Below are 12,073 nucleotides of genomic sequence, written 5' to 3'. Positions count from 1 at the left end.
CACTGTAAGGACTTCAGCTTTTATTCTGAGTGAGCTGGGAAGCCATTAATGAGCCTTGTGAAGGAGACTGATATAATCTGATTTAGATTTCATATAATCATTAGGATGAAGATTAGGATGTAGGGAAGCAAAAAAGAAAAAAGAATGTGAGGAAGCAATAATGGAAGTAGAGAGATCAGTTAGAAAACTACTATAGTTGTCCAGGTAATAACAGTGGAGGTGGTGAGAAATGTCTGGATTCTGGATATATTTAGAGCCAAGAGGGTTTACTTATAAACCAGATGTGGAATGGGAGGGCAGGAAAGGAGTCAAGGAAGATGCTGAGGTTTTGGTCTGGTGACTAGCAGAATAGGATTGCCTTTAGCTGACCTGGAGAATACTATGGAAGGAATTGGATCAAGGAAAAAAAAACCACCAGCGAGCTTTTGTTCATGTTTCATTTTAGGTGCCAACTAAACATAAAGGTTGTTAAGCATCTAACTGTGTTTCTGTAGAGAGCCTTGGAGTATAAATATAAATATGAGAGTCAACAGTCTATAATGTTATTTTAAGCCATTAAGACTAGATGAGATCATTTAGGGAGTTAGTGTAGCTAAATAGCAGACGTGAAAAGACTGAGCCCTGCAGCCATATTTATTTAGACGTCAGGCAGATGAAAAACAAGCGAGGAAGAATAAGAAGGACAAGGAGGTAGGAGAACTAAAAAAGACCAGTGAAAGTTTTATCAGAAAAAGTGCTTCAAGAAGGAAGAGGTTATCAGCTAGGTCAAATCCTGCTGATAGATGGATCAAGATGAGGACTTAAGATTGGATCAAACAACATGGAGGTCATTGGTGGACCTGACAAAAGTGTATTTGCTGGAGTGGTGCCAAAGGAAGCCTGGTCACGACGGTTCAAGAGATAATGGGAGGAATGGGATTGAAGTGAAGGAGGGGAAAAGTTGCTGGATATAGACTATAATTTTTGATGAATCTTTCCACAGAGAAAACCCCAATAGAATGGTGCTATGTGTGTGTGTACTATGCAGTCAAGGAGGACTTCTTAAAATATGGGAAATATTAGCACATATGTTACTGGCTGATGGGAAAAAGCCAGTAGAGCAGGAAAAATTGATGGCCCAGAATAAAATGTACATATTTTACAAATACCCACTGGATAGGGAATGTGCAGTATTTAGCCCTTTGTGTAAATAGGGCAGGGGACCTAGCATTTAAAAATGACTCCTCAGTCATTTAGTCTCATTTTGGTACCTGTGTTTTGTTATTGGTTTCCATTTGTTTGGTACACTTGATGGAATTAGGACATTCCTTTTCATCACTTTTGCTCCCTTTTGTGCTTTTATTTTGTCTCGTGCTATCTCAAAACGTTGCTTTTCATAAGAAGGAGAATCAACAGGGTAAAACACAGGCGCCAGGTCTGTAAGCCTGTTGTTCGAGCTGCTTCTTAAACTACTGAGTTTCTCACCAGACTGGTGTCAGTTTGAACAAACTTTGCTCTGGGTCGCCAATAAAACTTTTCTGCATCCTGAGAGCCAGGCTTTGAGAGAGAGAGTGTTCTTCCTGGTTTTATGCCTGCTGGGGGTGTGGATTGTTGGGTCTGCATTTGGAGGAGGACAAATATTAGGGTGGGTGCCCAAGACATGACTGGCACAAGCACTGCTCTTCTACTAACCATTGCCACGCCTCTTGGGGGTGTCTAAATCTCAATGTTCTCCTCCAGGAAAACCTCTCATTTGTAATCTGAATTCTTACGTCTATTTTTCTGGATGGCATAAATTCTCCAAGGATGGTTTGGGCCTTCAGTGGCCACTCTAGGAAACACTTCAGAGGGACAAAACTGTTTGGAAAAACATTTTAGGAAAGAAACATTACTCAGTCTTAATTGGCAGCATTTTTTGATTGGTAGGCAGAGGCCTCCAAATGAATTCTGATCAAAAGTTGCTTTGCTAAAAGATCTTTGGCCAAGCTAGTGAGCAATTTGACAAACTTAAGCAGCAATGAACTAGACTCATTTCCCTAGAAAATTCTCCCCCTCCTTGTCCTCCCTCTTGTCCTCTATTCTCGCTCCCACACCTCGGTCAACTCCTCTCTCCTTCCCCTTGTCCATACCCCCTACTTTCTCCCAGTGATTCTCCTAAGACTCCACAATGCTCATTGCCTCTGAAGATCCATCTTCCTATGCGCTAGGTATGTGGGCAACTACAGAACTTAAACTTTGTACCCATGCCAAACTAAGAGTTATAATTAAGGATTTCTCTACACTCAGAGACGTCCAGAAACTATTCACAGGAGAACCTGGAATTTTGGGGGGTGAATAGGACCCAGGGTTACCTGATCTATATTAAATTATACACATATTGGACAGAACCTCAGAGGCTAATTCTTGAATGGCAAAAGCTTATTGAACTGACTCAGAAAGGGACCTACCGAATCTCTCTTTCCATAAACCTAAGGATCAAAACAAAACAAAACAAAACAAAACAAAAAAAGGTCAGAACGTAAGCCAAAGTTTCCTAAAACTCACACCTAAACCTTTCCAATAAAATTTGGTTGGACCGTAATTCAATCATGTAAACAGATAAAAGATGAAATAGGATATTTTCAAGATACACCAGGAAATACCATCAAACAATATTCAGAAGCTAAAGTAGGTTTTGAAGTAACAACAGCTCTTCTATTTCATTTTATCATTGAGGTTAAATCTGACGTTAGAGACCTAATTAAAGAACAGAAATTAGAATGTGAAATAGCCCCTTTTCCTGACAAAACATTTTGAAAGAGCTTAAGAACAAAAACCAGACAAGACGCAAAATAAGTTTATGGCCCTGCAGACCAGACAGCTAGATGACCCACTTCCCAACTGATCACCAATTGATAAGGATAATTATAGATATTGGAAACAGAAGGGACTCTGGAAAAAAGATTGTCCAGTGTTGCAAAATAGAAACCAAGATGAAAATAAAAACCAGAAAATTCACATCAGTGAGCATGGTCCAGGAAAGGAAAAGTATCCAGTATCTTTCCCCATCTTTAAACACTGAAGGTAAATTAATTATAAACACAGATGCTCAACTTCATCAATTCCTGGTAGATAGTAAGGTTACTCTTTCTACATGAAACTCTGCCACGTTTTCTCAGCTTCTTCTTTGGAATAATCATATCACACTGGTGTTAGGTATTTCAAATAACCCAGAGATTTCTCTAAGTCCAATGACTTAACTGTAACACTTGGACCCTTAACTGAAAAACATCCCTTCTGCCTTCTGATATCACCCCCGCAACTTAACAAGGAGAGTCAATGGCTTCACTGTAGAGATCTCTGCTTTGTTCAGTGTGCTTCCAGACTAGGACAGTAACTGTCTGTTTCCCTTCACCTGCAGAGGACAACAATATACCTGGACAGGCATGCACAGGGGCTCACTGAAGCTCTCTCTTATCTCCCAGTTCCTCAGTCAGACTTAAATTATCTAAAATCCCTTTGTGATTCAGTACTAATATAATATGTAGATGGCCTTTGTTAATCCTTGTTCAGTAAACAAGGAATCCTGAAATGAGGATTCCATTTTCTCGCTCACAGCCTTAGCAAGAAAGGGACATAAAATTTTTGTCAAAACACACTCCATTATTTAGGGCATGATCTATCCCAGGAGGGAAAAACACTCTCTCATGATATATTTTAAAGTATCTTAACTTATCCTAGATATCTTACAAAATGACAACTGAGAGTATTTCCAGGTTTAATAGGATATTGCAGATAATGAGTCCTGAATTTTTCTGAGACTGTGACACTTCCATATGAATTGACAATGTCCTGAGTAAGAGACCCTCTCTCCTCTGGAAGCCCAAACATGAACAGGCCTTCTATAACTTGGAGAAGACTCTTCCACAGCTTCCTTCCCTGAACATCCCTAACTATAAAAGATCCTTTTATTTGTACATGAGTGATCTAGATAAGCCCTTGGGATTTTAATTCAACTTCATGGGAACCATCAAAAACCCATCACCTGCCATATCCTCATCCTTGACCCTGGTGCAAAGGTTTATCACCCTTGTCTTAGGGCAATGGAACCTCATGGGGTCTCGTGCAGCACAGACATATTATTACTGTGAGAACATACAACACTTTTCAGCCAGCCAATTAATCTCTTATGACATTGTTATTCTCTCCTTCACATTACTATTCACTGCAGCCCCACCCTGAATTCTGCCATTCACTTGCCCCCACCAGAAAGGGAACCTCGTGATTGCCTTACTTCAGTTAGAGAACTTTTCTGTACTTCACTCAGATCAGTTACACACTCCCATTGAGAATCCTGACCTAATATTATTTGTTGATGGAAAACTGAAGCCAGATATTATGAAGCAGGATATGGCATCACTAATTTAAGCTTTAGAATATAATCCCCCTACATGAGGTAAAATCAGCTCAGATGGCCAAAACCTCCAGAGTAAACAAATATACAATAGCAGGTATGCTCTTGGAATAATGTGTCATTTTGGGACACTTTGGAAACAAAGAGTATTTCTTCCGCTGGAACCTCCATCCAAAATGGACAAATTAAGCAACTAATAGATACACTCTACTTTTACAGAGGTGGTTATCACAATGGTTGTAGACCATGCAAAAAGAGATCATATGGAAGCTAAAGAAAATGTTCTCAAAATCATTATGCCAAACAAGTAGCCTTAACCAAAGTTGTGAGAGTCTATGCAAATCCTCAAAGGATAAATCTCTGAAATGACTCAAAGAATTCATAAAATATTAATATTTAACCCCTAACTTCAAAAAGAAAGAATGGAAAAAATCTGGTTTCACCTTTCACTCCATCTCCAGTGCTCTCAAGAAAACCACTTGATGGCATCAGATGCTTTTAAATGGATGGATATTTGCTGAATTTCTCCATTAAACTATTCAGCCTGGTGTAGACAAATTGGTTACTGTCTTAAATCAGGATTGGTGAGAAAACTTTAAAAAGAGAGTTGAAGTTATTTTCAGGACATGTGTGAACTGTCAACAACATAATCCTGGAAAAACTATAAAGGTGGGACATAACCAGGAACCAAGGGGTCTAGGGGTCTTTTGAACACCTTCAGATGGTTTTTAATCAAACACTACTCTCCATGAGATTTGAATATATTTCAGTTATTGTAGATCTACTCTCAGGATGGGCTGAAGCATTTCCTTGCCAAAAAGCTACAGCCCTTACAGATGCTAAAAAAAGCTTTTTGATTTTGCGTTTCCAACCCAGAGCAGACCAACTTTTATGCCAAGTGACTAAGGAACACATTTTATGGGAACCATTATCGATGAACTCTGTAAGGCTTTACCTCTTATTTAAAAACTACACTGCGCTTACCATGACAATCTTCTGGAAAAGTTGAAAGAATCACTATAATATTTAAATTAAAATCATCAAAACTTTCAGAAACCCTTAAACTCCTCTGGTCAAAGGTAATCCACAAGCCCTTAAAGCCATACAGTCCATTCCTTTGAGGACACATCAGTTATCATCCTGTAAAGTGGTAACTGGAAGGCACAGGCATTTTAGGATTTCACCTCTGATACTAGGCTTGCCCTACTACATGCAATCATGGTAAAATACTGTAAGGGACCCATATATTATACCCAGTCCTATCACCAACAGTTTAAGGCTAGCTTTCCACATCCTCTTAAACCCATTTTCATGATCTTGGGCCAGACGTTTTTATCTATTGGAAAAGACATCAGAGAAAAACTGCTCTTTAATCTCATTGGAAAGAACCTTATGAAGTTCTGTTAATAATAAATACGCAGCATCGCTTCTCGGCCTTTTGGCTAAGATCAAGTGTAATAATAAATACAGCAGTGAAACTCCAGGTAATCCATCATTGGGCTCATATTTCACAGCTAAAGAAGCAATTTTAAATTTGAAGGCTACTCCAATACCGCTTTTCAAATTGATTCTCAGAGATCCACCAGAAGCAGCCAGTCTTTGGTAGTATGCAACTGACCCAAGATCTTCAAAACAAGCTAATAACCTCAGATAGTAGATAACTTTCACCCAGTACACAGACTTGGTGTTTGCTTATAATAATTTTTCTTCTCATTTTCTATAAACATCTAGTTGTTATTCCTATAATGACCTTTTCCTCTTTTCTTCCCTATTGTAACTGTTAGAGCAGAACATACTCATTTTAAAGCCATTCTTACATTATCCCAAATAGTAGCCTCTGCTTTCAATCTTACTGTCTGCTGGATATGTCATCAATTGCCAGACCCCCATGGTTAAAACTTCTGGCAAACTCCAGTCTCATCAAATGAGACCATAGGGAATAATATCTGTTGGCATTTACACTTTACCTACATGGACAAATGACCTTAAACAAATCAATCTGTGACTGTGTTAGTGTCCGTCTCTCCCAGAAAAAAATAACCAATTATTACAATCTATTGATCAGACACTAGGTAACTCTAAAATTGAATTCAACAACCTTCATATTGATGGGTTAAATAATTGCCACCTATAAGAAACTAACAGAGATCCAAATATGTAACCCAGCTAAGGTAAGGTCTTGGTTTTGACCTTGCCTCATGAACAACTCCTTCATTCCTGATGCCAGGATTACTATTCCAGTAATAGAGGATACTACTTCTTTTGTGGCCAGGATACCTGATTTTGTTTGCCTCATTCTAAAACCTCAAGTACTTCAGGAATAGTATTCTGATACTTTCTATACACAGAGATCCTAATTCTATAAATCACCAAGGCTCAAAATTTCAACTCAGACAAGAGCTCCAAAGCGAAGCCCATCCTTGATTATTCAGGCATTCTACCTGGTTGCTCACATAACTCATTCTTTATGTTAAAAATCAAAGCAGTAGTCTCATCGGCGGAAATTATACAAATAGGAAGGACTGTAATGCATTTATCAGCAACTCTGGCAGAAGTCATTAACAATGCCATCCTGCCCTAAATGGAATAGAGAGCCATCTAAACTCAACGTCACAGGTACTGATGGGCAATTGCACTGCTGTAGCATTCTTGTTGTGCAGCTATGGTGGTGTCCGTGCCACCAGTAATACTTCCACCTGTGTTTGCATCAATGAAACAGACAACATAGAATGGCCTACATACCTTACAGCCTATGGGACTTGAACTCTTGGCCTGGGTTGAATAATTGGGATTCCTAGTTCCAAAGCATCTTACAGGGTTTAATTGTTCTTGTTCTTATCATAGTGATCATGATGCTGGACCACTGCATCCTATCCAGAGCCTTAAATGCTTCTGCACAAGTGCTCTCTCCACAGATGATCTCCATGATGATATAACAGCAAAAAGCTAGTAGATGAGAAATAATGGATAGAGTCAAGAAAATCTCATGATACTGCTGGCTATGGAGACAACTGGACAATCCTCAAAGGGGAAGATCTGATTCTCTAAAGTTTGGTGAAATATTCATCCTCACAATTGAGAGAATGATCAAAAGCGGGGACAAAGAGATGAACATACAAATGGACAATGGCCAGACCATAGATGACAATAGATCTTTGGCCCACAACTTTGCAGCAACCATCCCAGGAAGTCAAACTGCAAACTCTGCACTAACTGGCCCATAATGGCCAGGAGTTGGTCACTGACTGCCAGCCTCCCCATTGTTTTGTCCCCTCTTCCAACATAAGACCAACCAGAGAAAACCAAATACACTCCTCAAACCAATCATATAAGATGCACTCACCCTCTAGTGAGGCCACCACAGGCTTCCTGAACAACTTCCCATCAGAGCATAACCAAAACCATTTCCTTTATGCACCATAAAGCTATCCCACCATTCTGCAAGCCTTTGAGTCTCTACCAGACACAAAGTGGTGGTGGCTGACTTCTTGCTATAGCAAGCTCTAAGTAAATAGCCTCTAACCTTATTTGGGTGATTGTTTATCTACACACAGGAAAGCAGAGAGAAACAGGCCCTGGCTGACTCCTGAGAGAAGAAGCCATGATCTGATTTAAAGGGTTATTAGAAATCAAGGTTTGGGGGCGCCTGGGTGGGCTCAGTTGTTAAGTGTCTGCCTTCGGCTCAGGTCATGATCCCAGGGTGCTGGGATCGAGCCCCACATCGGGCTGCATCGGGCTCCCTGCTCCGTGGGAAGCCTGTTTCTCCCTCTCCCACTCTCCCTTTTTGTGTTCCTGCTCCCACTATCTCTCTCTCTGTCAAATAAATAAATAAAATCTTTAAAAAAGTAAAAAGTAAAAAAGTAAAAAAATTTTTAAAAAAGAAATCAAGGTTTGTCCCTGAATTTCAGATCCTTCAAAACAAATTCATGCATTCCAAAGTGCCTGTGTTCAGCTTCTTTAAAAAGAAAACCTATTCCATAATACTATATCTTTTAATTTAAAAAAAAGCACAATGTCCATTATCCAGTTGTCTTCAGCAATATAGAAGCTATTAAATGGTACTTCTATAGGCAACATCCCAATGAAAACGTTGGTTTGTTTAATTGGTGGCTATTATGACATTGGAGCCTGGGATTACATAAAAATCATGTTTTTACTATCTATAAAATATAAATCATATTTCATTTGGGGCTGGAGTCTAATTTACAGCTCTTGTGCTTTTATATTACCTGTTGGCATACTAAAAGAGAATGATATAGACAGCTAAATAAACCATACAAATTGTTAAAAATTTAAATATTCACTTAGCAGGATCCACTAACTACTGAGTCTGGTGGATATAAGCAATAGGTATGCAAATTCCTTAAGAGAAAGTGCTATCTGGGGGAGGTGTGCTTCTATTGTGTATTGAATCCTTTTTTCAAAAATATTCATTATTCAATTATGTCTACAACTGCAATGTGAACTGATGCTCTTGCCCTACAAAAAAAAAAAAAATGCAATCCCAATCTCAATGTTTTTTTCCTTAGGCAAGTGCATCTAGAATGAAAGAAACCCTAGAACAATTCCAGGGACTTGGTCTGTCCCCAGATGGAGAGAAGGAAGAATATTCTGCAGTCTTTCAGGGCTCAGAAGCCAAGCAGCCATCAACAGGAATACTTCCAATACAGAGACTGCAGAGAAAGGCCTGCTGAGCTGGAGAAGTGGTTGGTATGATCAGTACTTAGGTGATGCTATGTGCATCTTAAGTGACTATTTAAAATCTAGGATAAATTTTAAGCTATTCCTTTCAAAAATATAGCTTATAAGACTGCCATATGTTGGGGATAACCTGTAAGAAAACTGGAGAGGAACACATTTATTAATGGCCCATCCACCTGCAGTTGATGACCAATAAGTGTTTTGGCAGAATCGATATCTAGAGCCAGAAAAATCTCCTGTTAGACCTTTGATATCTCAGCAACTGGAGGGATAAAGGTTTGACTCACCTGCAAGTTTTACAAGGCTGAATTCTATGTTAGGAAACTCAATAGAAATGACTCAGGGATTCCCTCACTATTACTTTCACTTGGCAATAAAACTGCTAATATCAGCCCAGTCTTATAACTTTGGTCTGTGAACCCGTTTTCAAGGGCATTGCGTTCCTCCGTGGCATATTTGGGCATTTTTCTAGCCCATCATGGAGTGGCTTAGGTATTGCTGGGTGACAAGTTTCTCCTGTAAGTCTGCTAATCCATTCCTGTAGTGAAATCAAACAGAATAACCTCATTACCTCCTCAGAATAATGATTACACTTCAGAGAATTTTCACATGTATTAGGGTATTGGCTTTGAAAGTGTGTTCCAAAGGCCACCTGGGGTATGAGCAAATGGAGGTTTAGGGGATCTCACACCAGACCTACTGAGTCAGACTGTCTGGGAATGAGATCCTATAATCTGCATTTTAACAAGCTCACCATGTGAATCTTATACATACACGTTTCAAAACGATTGCCTGTAATCTTCAAGCCACTGTTGGAGAGCTGGAAGCCAGGAATCTGGCCTTACTTGTTGTCCTCAGCAACAAATAAATATGAAATGAATAAATAATAGAAATTATTTGAAGTATGAGGTAAATAACTGTCAAAGATCACTTTTCTGCTATATATCTATTATGTATATAAATGATATATATGTCTCACATATCTACTATGTATATGTAAAATCTTATATTTTGTGACCCATTTAGTTTTATATTAGACCTTTCTGGAGTGTCTGTTAGAAATTAAGATTCCCTAGCCCCATTCTAGACCTACACTCCCTATTCCCATAACAATGGGCATTATTCAGTACTCTAAATACCAGCCACGTTTCATTATTGACAAAACCAGTCAAAATAATGATGGCAATGAAATAAAATGTAATTTCATTTCTTATCACAAAAGCCTGGGATAGAAGGTTCTGTTGTCCATATTTTTTTTATTATATTATGTTAGTCACCATACAGTACATCATTAGTTTTTGATGTAGTGTTTCATGATTCATTGTTTGCGTACAACACCCAGTGCTCCATGCGATACATGCCCTCCTTAATACCCATCCCCCCAATCCCCTCCCCTCTAAAACCCTCAGTTTGTTTCCTGGAGTCCATAGTCTCTCATGGTTCGTCTCCCCCTATGATTTCTCCCCCTTCTTTTTCCCTTCCTTCTCCTAATATCCTCCATGCTATTCCTTATGTTCCACAAATTAGTGAAACCGTATGATAATTGACTTTCTCTGCTTGACTTATTTCACTTAGCATAATCTCCTCCAGTTCCATCCATGTTGATGCAAAAGTTGGGTATTCATCCTTTCTGATGGCTGAGTAATATACCATTGTATATATGGAGAAACAGAAGGTAAAGAAGATAATTTCCTTACTACCCAGTAAGGAGATCCATTAGCTTAATTCGTGTCATGAGTCCTCTGTGTTTCTAACACCATGGAAAAGAAAGTCTACACATAAAGAGTGCATTTGCTCCCAAATCTTAAATGTTGAGATTAAAGGATTGTATGAAAATCTGTCATGTCATATCATTTCTCTTTATAAAATTAAATCAAATCTGTAAGTATTTAGTGATAGTTTCATAGGTACATCAAAAGTTAAATCATGGATGCTGGGGTTCAGATATCAAGGCAAGACAATATAGAAAAGCTTCAAACAATGTCCCGTTCTGAAATTAATGCCCCCCCACCAACATCAACTATGAATCCAACGGTGTAAAAGCAGATCATGGCTGCAAGGAACTGTTAGGGTATCTGAGGGAGACAATATTTAATAGTCAAATGGATAAACAGGTATTCTTTTCATCTTTTTTTTTCAAAGATTTTATTTATTTATTTGCGAGAGAGAATGAGAGACAGAGAGCATGAGAGGGAGGAGGGTCAGAGGGAGAAGCAGACTCCCCGCTGAGCAGGGAGCCCGATGCGGGACTCGATCCCGGGACTCCAGGATCATGGCCTGAGCCAAAGGCAGTCGCTTAACCGACTGAGCCACCCAGGCGCCCATCATCTTTTTTTTTTTTTTTTTTGATGACTGGTTATTTCTCTCTTTTTTCTTAACATTCAATTAGCCAACATATAGTACATCATTAGTTTTTGATGTAGTGTTCAATGATTCATTAGTTGCGTATAACACCCTATCTTTTTATTCAACATTTATTGGATTATCTTTTAGGTGCAAAAAAGTATGTTAATTAGCAGAGTGACTATTTTCCCAATATCCAATCCTTTTGGGAATCCTCTATCTCCCATTTCCTGTGGTTTGAGTGGGGCTGACCACATCCACCTACCTCAGGAGCAGACACATGACTCAAGCATGGGCAATTAAGTCCTCTATTCTCTCTGCCACAAAGGAATAAGCATGGGACCCAAGGTGAACTGATAAGAGCCTTCTGTGGAAGTATTCTGTCTGAGAAATTAAAAATACTAACTTTCCCACTATAAGCTACATGTTCCAAGTATGCAACAGCTGCCTCAGGCCATCTTCTCTGGCTATTTGGGGGGGAGTCTTCTAGGAAAGAAAATGGAGCTAATATGCCATCTGCATGAGAGGCAAAGAGAGATTGCTGGTAAAAATCATTTGGCTTGGGGCACCTGTGTGGCTCAGATGGTTAAGCGTCTGTCCTCGGCTCAGGTCATGATCTCTGACAGGGGGATCGATCCCCATCAGATCGATCCCTCG

The 12,073-nt window shown here is 39.2% G+C and overlaps 1 pseudogene; it reads left to right on the top strand.

Annotated features, from left to right (window-relative positions):
• Positions 1-5,794: 5,794 nt before the first annotated feature.
• On the top strand, positions 5,795-5,946 carry LOC123324531 (annotated as a pseudogene).
• Positions 5,947-12,073: the final 6,127 nt, after the last annotated feature.

The sequence above is a fragment of the Neomonachus schauinslandi genome, chromosome 3 (assembly GCF_002201575.2).
Source record: "Neomonachus schauinslandi chromosome 3, ASM220157v2, whole genome shotgun sequence".
Lineage (NCBI taxonomy): Eukaryota > Metazoa > Chordata > Mammalia > Carnivora > Phocidae > Neomonachus > Neomonachus schauinslandi.
The sequence above is the reverse complement of the archived record's forward strand: the minus strand, read 5'-3'. Positions and strand labels throughout refer to the sequence as shown.